General features: G+C 36.3%; 1 long non-coding RNA gene across 1 annotated transcript in view; it reads left to right on the forward strand.

Annotated features, from left to right (window-relative positions):
- The first annotated feature begins 13,469 nt into the window (after window positions 1-13,469).
- The window catches only part of LOC137045633 (uncharacterized), a 39,838-nt gene continuing 34,264 nt past the window's right edge, over window positions 13,470-19,043 (forward strand). The window contains exons 1-3 of the long non-coding RNA XR_010898819.1: window positions 13,470-13,522; window positions 13,609-13,716; window positions 18,585-18,715. This is a non-coding gene — a long non-coding RNA (uncharacterized lncRNA). The remainder of the gene's footprint in view (window positions 13,523-13,608; window positions 13,717-18,584; window positions 18,716-19,043) is intronic.

A 19,043-nucleotide genomic window follows, 5' to 3' on the forward strand; every position in this document is an offset into this window, starting at 1 on the left:
CATGGCCGCCATCGGCCAATGAAATTTGAGCACCTATTAGACAAGGTTAACAGAGGCCGATCGGAACGAAACTTGGTGGGCATGTTTGACTCATGGTCCTAGAGGTCTGTAAGATTTTTGAAAGAAATCGGCCACTAGTTGGCGCTAACTCAAAAGGGAAGCTCAAAAATTCACGAAAATTGTTGGGTATATGTAGCATGACATGCTGATGAAGCATGAAAAGTTTTAAAGAGATCGGACTATAGGTGGCGCTATAACTGTTAAAAAGCTATAAAAACCATGCATTTTTTATGGTAATATGCCTATATTGGCTGTTTAAAATGTTTAAAATCTTGCTAAATAAAACTTAATGTCTTTAATGCCTATGTGCTTAAAAGGCCTTAAACGCTTGAACCCCGCTAAATGCTGCTTGCAGCTTTAATTTTTATTATTATTATTATTCTCCGCTAAAACGCATTGTGCAGCCCAAACCGTAAAGCGTGGAACTTTGAAACTTTGTCAGATGGTAGTCCTCAATTTGGGGAGAACCTCAGAAAGTATGACCCCGATTGGCCAATAGGTGGCGCTACAGCAACCAAATGCGCAAAAAGGGTCATAACTCCTAAACCCTTTGGTCCACAATCAAGTGTCTTATATCATTGGAAAGCTGAGTCCTTGGCGAACAAAACGTATATCTCCGATTTCATTTCCGTCATGAAAATTTTTCCGCCATTTTGAATTTTGTCGAAAAACTACTTTTGCGAACTAGTCCCTGGTTTTTTGACCGATCGAAACCAAACCAGTTGCAAAATGTTCTCTGTAGTCTGAATATCAATATTCATTGAGAAAAAGTTGAAATTTCGATTCACGGTTGCTAAGGGGTGGAAAAAGAATGTTGTGGGCGGAGCCTATTTTACTAAAAAGGCTATAACTCAAGAAGGAAATGAGATATCTTCACCAAACTTGGTAGACATGTGTATGGGCTCATTCTTTGGTCTCGATAAAAAAAATCGCGACGATTGACCACTTGGTGGCGCTATAATGTTAAAAAAACATGAAAAGGGCTATAACCACGTGACCACTAGTCCGATTGACTTGAAAATTGGTAGGCAGTGTCTTGGTCCAAGGCACCATGTATGTCTATGAGGACATTGGTGTATCTAAAAAAACATGGCCGCCATCGGCCAATGAAGTTTGAGCACCTATTAGATGGGGTTAACAGAGGTCGATCGGAACGAAACTCGGTGGGCATGTTTGACTCATGGTCCTAGAGGTCTGTAAGAATTTTGAAAGAAATCGGCCACTAGTTGGCGCTAACTCAAAAGGGAAGCTCAAAAATTCACAAAAATTGTTAGGTATATGTAGCATGACATGCTGATGAAGCATGCAAAGTTTTAAAGAGATCGGACTATAGGTGGCGCTATAACTGTTAAAAAGCTATAAAAACCATGCATTTCCTATGGTAAATTGCCTATATTGGCTGTGAATGGACTTTTCCATCTATTATTTTAGTGTTTAAAATCTTGCTAAATAAAACTTAATGTCTTTAATGCCTATGTACTTTAAAGGCCTTAAAGGCTTGAACCCCGCTAAATGCTGCTTGCAGCTTTAATTATTATTATTTTTCTTCTCCCCTAAAACGCATCGTGCAGCCCAAACCGTAAGTGCTAGAGACTTGAAACTTTGCCAAAAGGTAGTCCAAAAATCGAGGAGAGGTTATCAAAGTATGAGCCCGATTGGCCAATAGGTGGCGCTATAGCGCAAAAAACAAAAAAAAAATACTATTTTGCTTATATCTCGAAAACCCATTGTCGCACATTCAAGTGTCTTACATCATTGGAATCCTTGGCTCAAGCCGAACAAAACGTTTATCTCTGATTTCATTTCCGTCATTAAAAATTTTCCGCCATTTTGAATTTTGTCGAAAACCTACTTTTGCGAACTAGTCCCTGGTTTTTTGACCGATCGGAACCAAACCAGTGCCAAAATGTTCACTGTAGTCTTACTATCAATAATTATCGAAAAAAAGTTGAAATTTCGATTCACAGACGATAAGGGGCGTGAAAATGTACATTGAAGGCGGAGCCTATTTTACTAAAGAGGCTATAACTCAAGAAAGAAATGAGATATCTTCACCAAACTTGGTACACATATATAGGGCCTCAATTTGAGGTCACGATAAAAAAATCGCGACGATTGGCCACTGGGTGGCGCTATAATGTGAAAAAAACATGAAAATAGCTATAACCACAAGACCGCTAGTCCGATTGACCTGAAAATTGGTATGCAGTGTCTTCACCCAAGGTACCATGTATGTCTATGAGGACATTGGCGTATCTCAAAAAACATGGCCGCCATCGGCCAATTACGTTTGAGCACCTATTAGATGGGGTTAACGAAGGCCGATCGGAACGAAACTTAATGGGCATGTTTGACTCATGGTCCTAGAGGACTGTAAGAATTTTGAAAGAAATCGGCCACTAGTTGGCGCTAACGAGTTTTATGGCTCTGTTATCACGTGGTGTTGCACACATCTGCAAAATATGCATATCATTTGATAGAACTCCTCATGCTGAACAACTTTGCCTCTAGAACCATTGCTGTCAATCAAATCGTTAATTAAATATTTGCAATTATGTTAAAAACCTACTTTTGCGAACTAGTCCCTGGTTTTTTGCCCGATCGGAACCAAACTAGTCTAGGATAATTCTCTGGACTCTCGAGATCAATAATTATTGAAAAAAAATTGAACTTTTACATTTGCATGGCTATACTAGGGCCGTTTTAAAAAGAGACGTGGCAAAATACACTCAAAAACCTATAAATCCTAAGGTAAAACTCAAAACATCACAAAAATTGTTGGGTACATGTGGCATAACATGCTGATGAAGCATGCAAAGTTTTAAAGAGATCGGACTATAGGTGGCGCTATAACTGTGAAAAAGCTTTAAAAACCATGCATTTCCTATGGTAAATTGCCTATATTGGCTGTAAATGGACTTTTCCATCTATTATTTCAGTGTTTAAAACCTTGCTAAATAAAACTTAATGTCTTTAATGCCTATGTGCTTAAAAGGCCTTAAAAGCTTGAACCCCGCTAAATGCTGCTTGCAGCTTTAATTAGGGGTTCAAGCACGAAGTGCTGAACACCTATTGTATTTGTGCTGATTTTTATTATTATTATTATTATTATTATTATTATTATTCTGCCGTAAAACTCATCGTGCAGACCAAACCGTAAGGGCTAGAGACTTGAAACTTTGTCAATAGGTAGTCCAAAAATCGAGGAAAGGTTATCAAATTATGAGCCAGATTGGCCAATAGGTGGCGCTATAGCAATCAATTGCGCAAAAGGGCTCATAACTCCTAAACCGTTTGGTCCACACTCAAGTGTCTTATATCATTGGAAAGCTGAGACCTTGGCGAACAAAACGTATATCTCCGATTTCATTTCCGTCATGAAAATTTTTCCGCCATTTTGAATTTTGTCAAAAACCTACTTTTGCGAACTAGTCCCTGGTTTTTTGACATATCGAAACCAAACCAGTGCCAAAATGTTCTGTCTAGTCTGAATATCAATAATTATCAAAAAAAAGTTGAAATTTTGAATCATGAACGAAAAGGGGCGTGGAAATGTACATTTAAGGCGGAGCCTATTTTACTAAAGAGGCTATAACTCCAGCAAGAAATGAGATATATTCACCAAACTTGGTACACATGTTTATGGGCTCAGTCTTTGGTCACGATAAAAAAATCGCGACGATTGGCCACTTGGTGGCGCTATAACATGGAAAAAACACAAAAAGGGCTATAACCACGCGACCGCTAGTCCGATTGACTTGAAAATTGGTAAGCAGTGTCTTGGCCCAAAGTACCATGTCTGTCTATGAGAACATTGGCGTATCTCAAAAAACATGGCCGCCATCGGCCAATGAAATTTGAGCACCTATTAGACAGGGTTAACGGAGGTCGATCGGAACAAAACTCAGTGGGCATGTTTGACTCATGGTCCTAGAGGTCTGTAAGAATTTTGAAAGAAATCGGCCACTAGTTGGCGCTAACGAGTTTTATGGCTCTGCAATCACGTGGTGTTGCACACATCGGCAAAATATGCATATCATATGATAGATCTCCTCATGTTGAACAACTTTGCCTCTAGAACCATTGCTGTCAATCAAATCATTAAATAAATATTTGCAATTATGTTAAAAATCTACTTTTGCGAACTAGTCCCTGGTTTTTTACCCAATTGGAACCAAACCAGTCTAGGACAATTCTATAGACTCTCTAGGTCAATAATTATTGAAAAAAAGTTGAACTTTTGCATTCAGATGGCTATCACAGGGCCATTTAGAAAAGAGGCGTGGCAAAATACACTCAAAAGCCTATAAATCCTAAGGGGAAACTCAAAACTTCACGAAAATTATTGGGTATATGTGGCATAACATTTTGAAGACACATGCAAAGTTTTATGGAGATCGGAGTATAGGGGGCGCTATAAGTGTTAAAAAGCTTGGGAAACCATGTATTCCCTATGGTGAATTGCCTGTATTGGCTGTAAATGGTTTTCCATCTTGTTAATCGGGTGGCATTAAAACAGCCACATAATATGCATATATTATGATAGATCTTCTCATACTGAACAACTTTGCCTCTATAACCAATACTGTCAATCAAATCTTTATTTAAATATTCACAATTATGTTAAAAACCTCGTTTTGCAAACTAGTCCTAGGTTTTTTGCCTGATCGGAACCAAACCACAGCAGTATGATTCTCTGCACTCTCCTGATCAATTCATATTTAGACTTTATAACGTCATTATTATAATATTTAAAATCACATTTTGTCAGTTTATCACTTCATTTCACCTGATATCTCTCAAATTCATTCAGTGCTTAAAAGCCTTTCATGCAAAAGGTGTCAAATGCTTAAAAACCTTAAATGGCTTGAACCCCGCTAAATGCTGCTCGCAGCTTTAATTATTATTATTATTATTCAGCCGAAAAACGCATCGTGCAGACCAAACCGTAAGGGCTGGAAACTTGAAACTTTGTCAATAGGTAGTACAAAAATCGAGGAAAGGTTATCAAATTATAAGCCAGATTGGCCCATAGGTGGCGCTATAGCAATCAATTGCGCAAAATGGCTCATAACTCCTAAACCGTTTGGTCCACACTCAAGTGTCTTATATCATTGGAAAGCTGAGACCTTGGCAAACAAAACGTATATCTCCGATTTCATTTCCGTCATTAAAAATTTTCCGCCATTTTGAATTTTGTTGAAAACCTACTTTTACAAACTAGTCCCTGGTTTTTTGACCGATCAGAACCAAACCAGTGCCAAAATGTTGTCTGTAGTCTGAATATGAACATTCATTGAGAAAAAGTTGAAATTTCGATTCACGGAAGATAAGGGGATCAAAATGGACGCTGAGGGCGGAGCCTATTTTACTAAAAAGACTATAACTCCAAAATGAAATGAGATATCTTCACCAAACTTGGTACACATGTGTATGGGCTCATTCTCTGGTCTCGATAAAAAAATCGCGACGATTGACCACTTGGTGGCGCTATAATGTGGAAAAAAACATGAAAATAGCTATAACCACACGACCACTAGTCCGATTGACCTGAAAATTGGTATGCAGTGTCTTGGCCCAAGGTACTATATAAGTCTATGAGGACATTGGTGTATCTCAAAAAACATGGCCGCCATCGGCCAATGAATTCGAGCACCTATTAGACGGGGTTAACGGAGGCCGATCGGAATGAAACTCAGTGGACATGTTTGACTCATGGTCCTAGAGGTCTGTAAGAATTTTGAAAGAAATCGGCCACTAGTTGGTGCTAACGAGTTTTATGGCTCTGTTATCACGTGGTGTGGCACCCATCCACAAAATATGCATATCATATGATAGATCTCCTCATACTGAACAACTTTGCCTCTAGAACTGTTGCTGTCAATCAAATCATTAATTAAATTTTTGTAATTATGTTAAAAACCTACTTTTGCGAACTAGTCCCTGGTTTTTTGCCCGATCGAAACCAAACTAGTCTAGGATAATTCTCTGGACTCTCTAGATCAATAATCATTGAAAACAAATTGAACTTTTACATTTGGATGGCTATACTAGGGCAGTTTAAAAAAGAGGCGTGGCAAAATACACTCGAAAACCTATAAATCCTAAGGGGAAACTCAAAACTTCACGAAAATTGTTGGGTACATGTGGCATACCATGCTGATAAAGCATGCAAAGTTTTAAAGAGATCGGACTATAGGTGGCGCTATAACTGTCAAAAAGCTTTAAAAACCATGCATTTCCTATGGTAAATTGCCTATATTGGCTGTAAATGGACTTTTCCATCTATTATTTCAGTGTTTAAAAACTTGCTAAATAAAACTTAATGTCTTTAATGCCTATGTGCTTAAAAGGCCTTAAAAGCTTGAACCCCGCTAAATGCTGCTTGCAGCTTTAATTATTATTATTATTATTCTGCCGTAAAACTCATCGTGCAGACCAAACCGTAAATGCTAGAGACTTCAAACTTTGTCAATAGGTAGTCCAAAAATCGAGGAGAGGTTATCAAATTATGAGCCAGATTGGCCAATAGGTGGCGCTACAGCAACCAAAAACGCGAAATGGCTCATAATTCCTAAACCGTTGCTTCTAAGGGTCAAGTGTCTTATATCATTGGAAAGCTGAGACCATGACGAACAAAACGTATATCTCCGATTTCATTTCCGGTATGCAAATTTTTCCGCCATTTTGAATTTTGTCAAAAACCTACTTTTGCGAACTAGTCCCTGGTTTTTTAACATATCGGAACCAAACCAGTGCCAAAATGTTCTCTCTAGTCTGAATATCAATAATTATCAAAAAAAAGTAGAAATTTTGACTCATGAACGAAAAGGGGCGTGGAAATGTACATTTAAGGCGGAGCCTATTTTACTAAAGAGGCTATAACTCCAGCAAGAAATGAGATATCTTCACCAAACTTGGTACACATGTGTATGGGCTCAGTCTTTGGTCACGATAAAAAAATCGCGACGATTGGCCACTTGGTGGCGCTATAACATGGAAAAAACACAAAAAGGGCTATAACCACGCGACCGCTAGTCCGATTGACTTGAAAATTGGTATGCAGTGTCTTGGCCCAAGGTACCATGTCTGTCTATGAGAACATTGGCGTATCTCAAAAAACATGGCCGTCATCGGCCAATGAAATTTGAGCACCTATTAGACAGGGTTAACGGAGGTCGATCAGAACGAAACTCAGTAGGCATGTTTGACTCATGGTCCTAGAGGTCTGTAAGAATTTTGAAAGAAATCGGCCACTAGTTGGCGCTAACGAGTTTTATGGCTCTGCAATCACGTGGTGTTGCACACATCGGCAAAATATGCATATCATATGATAGATCTCCTCATGTTGAACAACTTTGCCTCTAGAACCATTTCTGTCAATCAAATCGTTAAATAAATATTTGCAATAATGTTAAAAACCTACTTTTGCGAACTAGTCCCTGGTTTTTTGCCTAATCAGAACCAAACTAGTCTAGGACAATTTTCTGGACTCACTAGATCAATAATTATCAAAAAAAAGTTGATTTCTTGCATTTGGATGGCTATAACAGGGCCATTTAGAAAAGAGGTGTGGCAAAATACACTCAAAAGCCTATAAATCCTAAGCGGAAACTCAAAACTTCACGAAAATTGTTGGGTATATGTGGCATAACATGTTGAAGACACATGCAAAGTTTTATGGAGATCAGAGTATAGGGGGCGCTATAAGTGTTAAAAAGCTTGGAAAACCATGTATTCCTATGGTGAATTGCCTGTAAATGGTATTTTCCATCTCTGTAATCAGGTGGGGTTAAAACAGCCACATAATATGCATATATTATGATAGATCTTCTCATACTGAACAACTTTGCCTCTATAACCAATACTGTCAATCAAATCTTTATTTAAATATTCACAATTATGTTAAAAACCTCGTTTTGCAAACTAGTCCTTGGTTTTTTTGCCTGATCGGAACCAAACCACAGCAGTATGATTCTCTGGACTCTCCTGATCAATAGTTATCAAAAACATGTTGAACTTTACACTTTGGGGAGCTATAACAGGATCATTTGGAGAATAGGTGTGGTAAAACATGCTCAAAAGCCTATTAATCCTGAACAAAAACTCAAAACTTCACAAAAATAGGTGGTGTGTGTGTGTGTGTGTGTGTGTGTGTGTGTGTGTGTGTGTGTGTGTGTGTGTGTGTGTGTGTGTCTCTGTCTGTCTGTCTGTCTGTCTGTCATGCTAGCAAACAGCACTTCCAACATGCTACACATGCTAGCAGTGATTAGCTAAGTGTTAAATCAGGAAAAGAACATTGTAAGAACTCTATAAACATTATAGTAACCATCTGTGACAACTAACAACTGCCTAGCAACACCATAACAACCATCAAGAACAACCTAGCAACCACCTAGCAACATGTTTGTCATGTTAGCAAAGTAAAATAGTAATTTTGTCATACTATTGATTAATATTGTTCTATAATTCATATTTAGACTTTATAAAGTCACTAATATAATATTTAAAATCACATTTTGTCAGTTTTTCACTTCATTTCACCTGATATCTCTCAAATTCATTCAGTGCTTAAAAACCTTTCATGCAAAAGGCGTCAAATGCTTAAAGACCTTAAATGGCTTGAACCCCGCTAAATGCTGCTCGCAGCTTTAATTATTATTATTATTATTATTATTATTATTATTATTTTTTTTTATGAGGGCAGGTAATAAACTAAAAAAATATAAATGCACATCTGAATTAAAGGACAGCAAAAAAGAAAAAAGAAAAAAAGAATACAATAAGTAATGTAGAAAATATTCAAAGACTGGGAAAAATAGAGATAAACTCAAAAAATTCTGTCAATGACTTGCTAACGTGCACGAAAACCAGCCATGTATTGGACATTCCTCTGCAGTGCCCTCTTCCTTTTTGTCAGGCTTGCAAAATCCTGCCATGGTCAGTAAACCATTTACCAGTGGTTTTGGCACTGTGAGCAGGTGCCAGGTCGTGCTGAAAAACCAAATCTTCATCTCCATAAAGCTTTTTAGCAGATGGAAGCATGAAGTGCTCCAAAATCTCCTGATAGCTAGCTGCATTGACCCTGCCCTTGATAAAACACAGTGGACCAACACCAGCAGCTGACATGGCACCGCAGACCATCACTGACTGTGGGTACTTGACACTGGACTTCAGGCATTTTGGCATTTCCTTCTCCCCAGTCTCCAGACTCTGGCACCTTGATTTCCGAATGACATGCAAAATTTGCTTTCATCCGAAAAAAATACTTTGGACCACTGAGCAACAGTCCAGTGCTGCTTCTCTGTAGCCCAAAAGTGTACTGCACACGCCTGTGCACGGTGGCTCTGGATGTTTCTACTCCAGACTCAGTCCACTGCTTCCGCAGGTCCCCAAGGTCTGGAATCGGTCCTTCTCCACAATCTTCCTCAGAAGTGTCGTTTTTTGCCACACTTTTTCCTTCCCACAGACTTCCCACTGAGGTGCCTTGATACAGCACTCTGGGAACAGCCTATTCGTTCAGAAATGTCTTTCTGTGTCTTACCCTCGCTTGAGGGTGTCAATGATGGCCTTCTGGACAGCAGTCAGGTCGGCAGTCTTACCCATGATTGCGGTTTTGAGTAATGAACCCGGCTGGGAGTTTTTTAAAGCCTCAGGAATCTTTTGCAGGTGTTTAGAGTTAATTAGCTGATTCAGATGATTAGGTTAATAGCTCATTTAGAGAACCTTTTCATGATATGCTAATTTTTTTCATGAGCTGTATGCCAAAATGATCAGTATTAAAACAATAAAAGACCTGACATATTTCAGTTGGTGTGCAATGAATCTAAAAAATATGAAAGTTTATTTTTTATCATTACATTATAGAAAATAATAAACTTTATCACAATATGCTAATTTTTTGAGAAGGACCTGTAGACGTGTTTTGATTGCTAATCCACATCAGATGACAATTATTAGGTGAACCGTACAGAGGAAACGATTCCATATAAGGTTATATTTCAGCACTTCGCAAATGGAGAGCAACTCTTAAGTAGCACTTAGAACGCTTTCTCCTGCGTTCATTTTAAGTGCATTTTTGGGAAACGCAAATGGAATTGCTGCGAGGCATTTTGTACCCACCACTTTTTTTTTTAAACCTGGAGTTCAATTTAGCAGTCTACCCTACTAGGTCTAAATCTATTCACACTGGGAGTAGGAGCAGCGCGTGAGCGTCAAGCAGGAGAAAGAAAGAAAGAAAGAAATTTGAAGGATTTGTTGTGGAGTGAGGGGAACTAAAATAACCTATAGCTATGTTCGTTTATAATGTTTGTAGTGTAGCTACATTATTTCGCTTTATTCAGCCCACTGGTATTATTTCTGAATGCAATCAAATGCGACTTTACCGTTACCGTTACCGCTCTCTCTCTCTCTCTCTCTCTCTCTCTCTCTCTCTCTCTCTCTCTCTCTCTCTCTCTCTCTCTCTCTCTCTCTCTCTCTCTCTCTCTCTCCAGAAACTGAGACTGTTTTTCATTTATTTTCGGAGTGTAACAGAGCCGGATTTTTTCAAATGTCAAATGAATGGTGTGATATGTTGGGTCATGTTTTTAGTCAAGAACTTTTTATTTATGGTCCTAAGTATCGGTATAAAACAAGGAATGTTGATTTATTTTTTAATTATTTGTTTGGACAAGCAAAATTAAGTAGCCTATATGGTTGACACGAAAGGCCAAGATTTTGGAAAAAGGTTCCACTAATGTTGTTTTAACATGTAAAGGATTGATTTCTGCTCGTTTAATGGTTGAATTTGCCTATTATAAATTTGTTGGAGAATTTTGAGGAAGTTAAAGCGGGATTTTATGCAAAATAAGTGACAGAGTTTAGAAATTAAGCTGTAAATTACATTATTTATTTTATTTTTAATTGTGTGTGTGTGTGTGTGTGTGTGTGTGTGTGTGTGTGTGTGTGTGTGTGTGTGTGTGTGTGTGTGTAATGATGTAATTATGTTTTAAATTGTAATTAAAGGTTTTTTTTAAAAGTCAAAGTAAAAAGTCTCAAAAAAGTAAAAAGAAAATCAGAGTCGAACTGCATCATTACGCTGGCTCATCATTACGCTATCCCATAAGAGAAAGTGTCGGTGTAGGCTACAACAAAATATACAGCAACGATATACAATTTAAATCGTCTAGCAAACGTTCAAACTGACTCATTAAGCTAAACATTATCTTTCATTTTGGTTGTATTTTCTATTTGATGCATTAGAAAGGGTAATAAAAAAAATAAAAAAAACATGTTAAACATGAAAAACGACATGAGGTTATGTTTAGGACAATGGTAGGCTAAAATGAAAAAATAAAAATTAATGTCTTGTTCATTTTTCCTTTAACTCTCCGAAGGACCCAGTGGCCAATAAAAATAAACAGGATTAAACTACTTTTTTTAAGAATTAACAGAAAAGGAAAAATCAATCCATATAGGCTATCTTTTTATATATGTTTCATTAACTGAATACATCGATAAAGGATCCGTTTCTCTGCGTGACGGTCTTTCCTCCATTTTTGGTACTTCCTCCATTTTTGGAGAGGAATATTAAATCTCATTAATATTCATGAACTCATTACCATAGCTATTCTTACATGTTAAAATGGCATTTCTGGATATCTGTAATAGTATTTTTACTAGTTAAAATTAATTTTAAGATATCAGTAATTCTATTTCCACTAGTTGCAAGGGCAATTTCAGATATCAACTGCCTTTGTTGATATCAATAATTAAACTGTTACTAGTAAAAATGTGAATTTCTGATATCAAGAATTCAATTATCACTAGCTGAAATGTCTATTCTTGATATCAACAATTGAATTGTCACTAGTAAAAATGTTAATTTTTGATATCTGAAAATGTATTTGTGATATCAATATAATTTCAGATATCTATAATGGCTTTCTTACTAGTAACAATCACATTCATGATATCAGAAATTAAAATGGTTACTAGTGACAATCGAATTATTGATATAAAAAATAAACACTGTTACTAGTAGATATTCAATTGCTGATATCAAGAATAAATACTTGCACTAGTAGCAATATAATTATTGATATCAGAAATTCACATTTTTCTAGTAAGAATTGTATTTCTGATATCTGAAATTTGAATTTCAACTAGTAAGAAATCAATTCTTGATATCAACAATTGAATTTGAATGGCCGCCTATGGGGACATTTTACTAGTGAAAATACAATTACTGATATCAAGAATTAACGTTGTTACTAGTGGAAATTAAATTGTTGATATCAAAAATTAGCATTTTAACTAGTGAAAAATGAATTGTTGATATCAAGAATTAACGTTGTTACTAGTGGAAATGTAATTTCTGATATCAAAAATTGCCATTGTTACTAGTGGAAATCTAATTCCTGATATCAAGAATTAACATTTTAACTAGTGAAAATTTAATTGATGATATCAAGAATACATATCCTGCGAATGAATAAAAGTCAAAACGGCTTGCCTATTGCCATTCCCATAGTATTAATTGTTGATATCAAGAATAATATTTTTTACTAGTTGAAATTTAATTCTTGATATCAACAATTAGATTTCTCCGAGTGATGATGTCATTGTTGATATCAAGAATTAACATTTTTACTAGTGGAAATGTCATTTCTGATATCAAAAATTGCCATTGTTACTAGTCGAAATCTAATTTCTGATATCAAGAATTAACTTTGTTGATATCAAGAATACATATCCTGCGAATGAATAAAAGTCAAAACGGCTTGCCATAGAGCTCTCTAATTGAATTGTTACTAGTAATAATACAATTAGAGAGCTCTCTAATCGTAATTGTTACTAGTAACAATTCAATTAGAGAGCTCTACAATTGTAATTGTTACTAGTAACAATTGAATTACAGAGCTCTATAATTAAAAATGAATGGAAGTCAATGGAGACATATGACTAGTAATAAATGAATTGTAGAGCTCTCTAATTGGAATTGTTACCAGTAATAATACAATTAGAGAGCTCTACAATCATAATTGTTACTAGTAAAAATTGAATTATAGAGCTTTATAATTGTAATTGTTACTAGTACAAATTAAATTATAGAGCTCTTTAATTGAATTGTTACTAGTAAAAATATAATTACGACGAGTAACGCTGGAACGTTTTTATGCTGAAACGGCCTCCCATACTTCTCAAACTTGTTGTCTTCGTTCCAAAATAATATTACTTTTTAAACTCTAAATAATTTGTGATGGTCAATTATCCATTTATAATTACAGTAAAATGTTATAATTTGAAATGGTATTTAAAGATACATTATTATTATTATTATTATTATTATTATTTATTTTTTTATTTTTTTATTTATTTATTTTTTAAATACTTTAAGGAGAATTCCCTGTGGCCGGATTGGACTGAGAGGAAATCCCTTTTCATATTGTGATGTGATTCTAAAGCGCCTAATAGTCCCAAGGTAGCGGTCTGGTAATTGATAATCCCTGTAATGTTTTTTTCCAGTTGCAGCACTCAAGCTAAATGGATTATCTTTGTCTGTTGAAGTGTCTGTCATTGAGTTCAGTAGCTCTGGCCTATTTCTGCTGGACATTTTGAAGCGTTTGAGCTGTCTATTCAAGCTGCAGTCTCCTGGGCCTTGGCTTTATGATACAGGTACTCTATCAGGCTCTCTTTTCTGAAACACAAAGCATCCTATGCAGGTTTAAACACTGCTTCAGCAAAAATCCTTGTTCCATTCCAGCAGTAAAGTGTGTGTGACTGCAGAGGAGCTAAATCTAGTAGGCTATTTAATGTGGTCCTTTGTTTGAATGTAATATTTAAAATATGACATGTCTGAGCTGTGGTGCTGCAGAGGATGATCATGCTCTCAGTTTCTACATATAAAAGTGGTTGTGGGAAGCAGGATTGCATCTGTTCTTCATGTCCCAGTCACTTTCCCCTCTGCATTCCTGTAATTATAAACTCAAAAAATAAAACATTATAAAATAAAAATTATTATTATGTATGATAAAAAAGGTGTTTTATCGTAATACAAAATACAAAACTAGAACTTGATTTACTGCACTGCAAAAAAAAAAAAGCCTATTCTTAATGAGCATTTTGTCTGAGTTTATTTTATCTGACTGCAGAGGAAGATTTTTTAAAATAAAAAATATATTCAATATAAACAAGTTGAGACAAATCTGTCAGTGCAGTACAGGAAAATATTCTTATTCAAGATGCAAGCTGTCAAAACAAGTCTAAATATATTATGCTGTGTGTAAAGTTAAAGGCTCGGGGAAGGAGGAGGCAGGAACCGGCGAACGTTAAACTTTTAATGACAAAATAAACAAACAACAAAAACAAAGAAAAGTGCCAGCCCCTTATGGACACCTGGTCCTCTCTCGACTTCACTCCTCACTCCTCCTTTTATCCCGGAGCTCCTCCGTGGGACTCGAGACTGCTCCGTTCCCACAGCTCTTACCCCGCCCTGCTTGCCACACAGTGTTGCTTCTAAAGTAGGTTAACTTGTTTTTTTTATTTAGATTTGTTGTTGTAGATATTTTGCTACAAAACAAGTCATGAAAGACTAATTGAAAACTCATTAAGACATTAATGATTTGTATTAGATTTAGTTGCACTAGATTTGGAGTGAAATTTAGATTTACCAGTATCTGTATATTTAAACTAAATACACTTTATTGCCAAAAGGGATGTTTTGGGACGTCTCCCTTTAAATGCGCATGAACTTTAATGGCATCCCATTCTTAATCCGTACGGTTTAATATGGAGTTGACCCACCCTTTGCAGCTATAACAGCTTAAACTCTTCTGAGAAGGCTTTTCACAAGGTTTAGGAGTGTGTTTATTGGAATTGTTGACCATTCTTGTAGAAGCACATTTATGAGGTCGGGCACTTATGTTGGACAAGAAGCCCTGGCTCACAGTCTCTGCTCTAATTCATCCCAAAGGTGTTCTATCAGGATGAGGTCAGGACTGTGTTCTATCAGGACTGAGGTCAGGACAAGTCAAGTTCTTACACACCAAACTCATTCATTCATGTCTTTATGGACCTGTGGTCATGTTAGAATGGGAAGGGGTTATCCCCAAACTGTTCCCACAAAGTTGGGAGCATGACATTTTTGAAAAATATTTTGGTATGCTGAAGCATTAATAATTCCTTTCACTGGAACAAATGGGCCATGCCCAACCCCTGAAAAAAATACATACTATATCCCCCCCCATCCACCAAACTTTACACTTGGCACAATGCAGTCAGCCAAGTACCGTTCTGCTTGCAACTGCCAAACCCAGACTCATCCGTCGGCTTGCCAGACAGAGAATCGTGATTCACCACACCAGAAAACACCTCTCCACTGCTTCTAGAGTCCAGAGGTGGTGTGCCATTCACACCACTGCATCTGATGCTTTGCACTGCACTAGGTGAAGTAAGGCTTGGATGAAACTGCTTGGCAATGGAAACCCATTCCATAAAGCTCTGTATGCACTGTTCTTGAGATAATCTAAAGGTCAAATTAAGTTTGGAGGTCTGTAGCTAATCAAAATAGGCAACTTCTGCGCACTGTGCTCCTCAGCATGTGCTGACCCCGCTCTGTGATATTAATTGGCCTACCACTTCGTGGCTGAGTTGCTGTTGTTCCCAATTGCTTTCATTTTGTTATAATACCACTAACAGTTGACTGCGGCATATTTAGGAGTGAGGAAATTTCACAAATGGACTTATTGCACAGGTGGCAACCTATCACCCCACCACGCTTGAATTCACTGAGCTCCTGAGAACGACCCATTCTTTCAAAAATGTTTGTAGAAGCAGTCTGCATGCCTAGGGGCTTGTTTTTATATACCTGTGGCTTTGGATGTGATTGAAACTTCTGAATTCAATGATTTGAAGGGGTATCCCAATACTTTTGGCAATATATTGGATTTATTCTAAAGAAAATATGAGCAGTGGTTGCTCATGCAAAACCTGCTGCCACAATAGGGTGTTGTGGGTGGTTGCCAAGGCGTTTTTGATAGTTAATATAGGCATTTCTAGTTAAATTGTCTTTTTTTCACATTTATCAATCATATGTCCGATCACTTATAGTAATAGCACACTCTCATTAACATACCACATAATGTAAAGTATTATAGCTAGTGTTTGGTCGAGTTCATTCTGTCATATTTGTTGTCTTGAATATATATTTTGCATGTGTGTCTTTGAAAGTATTCACGCAAAGGCATGTATCTGTGAGTGTATGGGTTTGTAGTGTGGCAAGGATAATTGGATCGTTCAGGGGAAAGGACAAGTTGATGGACGGCAGTTTAACAAGACTAAGATTGCACAAAATAGGATTTCAAAGAGCAGAGAATCTATAGCCGCAGGAGTTAAGACAGAGCTGGTCACGGGCTGCCAGCAAGCGCTTGGCACTCAGCCCATCTCCTCTATTAGAGGAAGAGTGGCTTACAGCTACAAAACTAAGAATGTGCTATTTCTCACTTCAACAGAAAGAGCACACAGAGCGCTGAGATAAGCCACAATCAGATGCAGCACAGACAAGAGGAGACATTTCAAAGTGTCTTCCTAAGGAATTCATCAAGTTCTTCACGTTTATGTTCTTACCTGATGACCACCATTTAGGATAATTAGGAACGAGGATTTGTGATGCATTTTTTAAGCATCTTAGAAAGTGTTAACTAATGGACTGGAAGCAATTAGCAGAGCTTGTGTTGCTGTCAGAAGAGTATGCTGAATCATTTGCTGCTTATAGGAAGTTAAAAGTTATAGGAAGTTAGAAAGTAACAAGAAATAGCTGATAAAATAGTTATATGCACTGCTGCTTTTAAACCCCACACTGTTAACATTTGGATTAACATGACTAGATTACTATCTGAAATGTGAAATAATTCCAGAAAAAATCTATATTGTATTTTAATTTGATTGGTCATTCCTACTATGTAGTACATACTATTCTATGTAGTCATACTAGTCATTCTAGTAGTACGTACTAGTCGTAGTGGTTTTTCTTTTTTTCTTTTTTCTTTTTTTTCTTCTTTTTTTTTGAGTACATTTGCATCAATGTATTGATCCGTGTTAATAATTTAGGTAAAGAAAATGATCAGATAAAAATTATATTAGTTAGTCATTTAAGTATTTCATTTTGAGAAGATTGTATACCATACACTTGGTCTATTTTTAAATGAAAGCAAAGTAAAAAAAATATTTTGGAGTATTGTTTTTATTTATAATCCATGTAATACTTAAAAAATATAACTCTTTGTTTTATGGATAACTTTGTCTCCATCTTGAAATCCTGGTAATTGATATCCAACTAATTAAATGTAAATAATTAAGTCATATTAACTTATCATTTTTAATATAAATTGTTTATATTTTGAAATACATCCAAATACAATTGTTTACAGTTGTTTTGTTGCAATAAAATTGTTTACATTTTGAAATACATACATACATAAATTAAAACAAAAGCATATTCATTCACATTTTAAATGTTAATGCATTTGCTAGATTTCAAAAGATAATGAAAAAAAATTAACATTGTTTTTATATATTTATTATGATTATTAACACTTGGGTTTATTATTATGGCGTGTGTGTGGTTTAACAAAAAGAACAGTAGATGGCAGCATGGCTTACCTTTAGGAAAGCTGTAAATTCCTCATCCATGATCTTCATTCCTCTGTCAAATGGTAAGATTCCCCAGGGTTACATGGGAATCGCAAAGTATGATGTCATCCGAATGGCGAATGAAAAAAAGCTGGATTCCTATTCCTATTCCACCACAATTCTGCATTTAATCAATGAGAAAGATCCATACAAATGTAATAACATTATGGAGCATGAGCATGAATTTTATGGTTTTATTGTGTTATTCTCTCTTTTCTTGCAGAAATGTATGAAAAAAAATGGGTTAAAGAAGCAATAAGTAATTGAATCAGAAAGACATAATTGATATGTGGGATGATGGAATGATTCAGTAATGTTGGCTGCAGGGTCGGCTAACCAATTTCATATCCTGCCAGAAGAGTTACTGTAGACTTCTATGGCAGTGCTCGGCTTTAAGCCATCATAAATAAGCAGTTTCGTTCCCTTTAAGCGTTCAATGTGATTGATTACACACAGTGCTTCATTTGTCATTTTAAATGGGAACACAGGGTACAATTCAGGGAACAGTTGCATTATTACCGTTTAGATATTAATTACAAAAACAAACATCAGAAAATATTAGTCTTAATTTGATGTAACCTATGTACGAGCACTTCAGTGCTGATGAATTGAAGTCCAAGATTTAGTGACTGGATAATTTTTTCTTCCATAAATAAGGAAAATATTTTGTATATACAAATATCAAGACAAATTACAAAGTGCAAATCTGATTTCCCATTTTCTGTCTAACCACAGACAGCGATGGGAATATAAGGTTGAATGTCAACAACGTGCTTGTTTCAGGACAGACAGGGAGTTAGAGACATAGCCACGGGCAATATTTAATACATCTCAAAACTCTTTTTTTTTTTCAGGTCAAGAGCAACAAATCCCAGACCTGTTCTTGAAATGTTTCTATCATCTGTGGAGTGATGGACCATTATCCCAGATCAAACAGGGCTCAGCAGGAACGCCACTAGAAAACACACTAAGCCTGCTATATTAGGTAAATATGTGCTTGACATTAAACACATGGCTTATGGAAAATAGAAATGCCCACGTAGTGATAAGAGGCCGTAATGCCTTACTCATGGTAAAATCAGTGACAAATGTCTATAATGTTATAAAACAGCATCAACGGCACTATAAAAAATACAAGTGACACAAATAACGCGGTTTCTGCAGGTTAGGTGCTAGTAGGTGGCAATATGATTGAATCATTAACTCAATCGATTCATTTAAAACACTGATTCATTAAGTTATGCTATTGTGTTGTATTGCTCAGGGAGACAACTTATAGTTAAAGAGATAGTTCACCCAAAAATTAAAATGAT

The sequence above is a fragment of the Pseudorasbora parva genome, chromosome 17, assembly GCF_024679245.1.
Source record: "Pseudorasbora parva isolate DD20220531a chromosome 17, ASM2467924v1, whole genome shotgun sequence".
NCBI lineage: Eukaryota > Metazoa > Chordata > Actinopteri > Cypriniformes > Gobionidae > Pseudorasbora > Pseudorasbora parva.